We start from the raw sequence: 1,554 nt of genomic DNA, 5'->3' as shown, positions 1-1,554 counted from the left end.
CTCTCTTCCTCTGAGGCGTCCCATTATTCACGAAATTTCTCTCAGAAGTGTACATGAATTGGTTATTTGCAACCATGTCAATAAGTTCTTGAGCCTCTGCAGGCATTTTCTTTAGGTGAATGGATCCACCTGCAGAATGGTCTAGTGACATCTTAGAGAACTCAGATAGACCATAATAGAATATATCTATCATGGTCCATTCTGAAAACATGTCAGAAGGACATCTTTTGGTCATCTGCTTGTATCTTTCCCAAGCTTCATAGAGGGATTCACCATCTTTTTGTCTGAAGGTCTGAACATCCACTCTAAGCTTGCTCAGCTTTTGAGGAGGAAAGAACTTAGCCAAGAAGGCCGTGACCAGCTTATCCCAGGAGTCCAGGATATCTTTAGGTTGAGAGTCCAACCATGCTCTAGCTTTGTCTCTTACAGCAAAAGGGAAAAGCATGAGCCTGTAGACTTCAGGATCTACTCCATTAGTCTTAACAGTCTCACAAATCTGCAAGAACTCAGTTAAAAACTGATAAGGATCTTCAGATAGAAGTCCATGGAACTTGCAGTCCTGTTGCATTAAAGCAACTAATTGAGGTTTCAGCTCAAAATTGTTTGCTCCAATGGCAAGAATTGAGATGCTTCTTTCATCAAACTTGGATGTGGGTTTAGTAAAATCATCAAGCATCCTCCTTACATTATTGTTGTTGGGCACGGCTGCCATCTCCTTCTCTTGTTCGAAAATTTCAGAAAGGTTGCCTCTGGATTGTTGTAATTTAGCTTCTCTTAGTTTCCTCTTCAGAGTTCTTTCAGGTTCAGGATCAGCTTCAACAAGAGTGCCTTTTTTCTTGTTCCTGCTCATATGAAAGAGAAGAGAAAAAGAAAAGGAAGAGAAATCCTCTATGTCACAGTAAAGAGGATCCTTATTATTAGTAGAAGAAGAAAGGGGATAAGGATTAAGAAGAAGGAATAATCCAAACACAAGGGTAAGGATAGGGCCAGTGATTTGAGATGAGAAGAGGTGAAGAGAAGTGTTAGTAAATAAACAAATAAATAGAAGAAGATTAGAGAGAGAATTCGAAAATTAATTTTGAAAAGGAGTTAATGAGTTTCGAAAATTAAAGATGAGATAGAATTAAAATTAAAATTTAAAACAATTAGATAATTTAAAAAGAATTTTGAAAAAGGGATGAGATATTTTCGAAAATTAGAGAGAGAAAAGTTGTTAGGTGGTTTTGAAAAAGATAAGAAACAAAAAAAAAGTCAAATAGTTAGTTGAAAAAGATTTGAAAATCAAATTTGAAAAGATAAGAAGATAAGAAGTTAGAAAAGATATTTTAAAATCAAATTTTTGAAAAAGATAAAATTTTGAAAAAGATATGATATAAAAGATAAGATAAGATAGATTTAATTTTTAAAATTAAAATTAATTACTTGACTAACAAGAAACTAAAAGATATGATTCTAGAATTTAAAGATTGAACCTTTCTTAACAAGAAAGTAACAAACTTCAAATTTTTGAATCAATCACATTAATTATTAGCATAATTTTCGAAAATAAAGATA

The 1,554-nt window shown here is 33.3% G+C and overlaps 1 non-coding gene across 1 annotated transcript; it reads left to right on the top strand.

Moving 5' to 3' along the window:
• Positions 1 to 209: 209 nt before the first annotated feature.
• LOC112798443 (small nucleolar RNA R71) lies at positions 210 to 313 on the top strand. Its single transcript, XR_003200054.1, has one exon. It is a non-coding gene; the product is annotated as a small nucleolar RNA R71 (small nucleolar RNA).
• The last annotated feature ends 1,241 nt before the right edge of the window (positions 314 to 1,554 follow it).

This window comes from Arachis hypogaea, chromosome 4, assembly GCF_003086295.3.
Source record: "Arachis hypogaea cultivar Tifrunner chromosome 4, arahy.Tifrunner.gnm2.J5K5, whole genome shotgun sequence".
Lineage (NCBI taxonomy): Eukaryota > Viridiplantae > Streptophyta > Magnoliopsida > Fabales > Fabaceae > Arachis > Arachis hypogaea.
The sequence above is the reverse complement of the archived record's forward strand: the minus strand, read 5'-3'. Positions and strand labels throughout refer to the sequence as shown.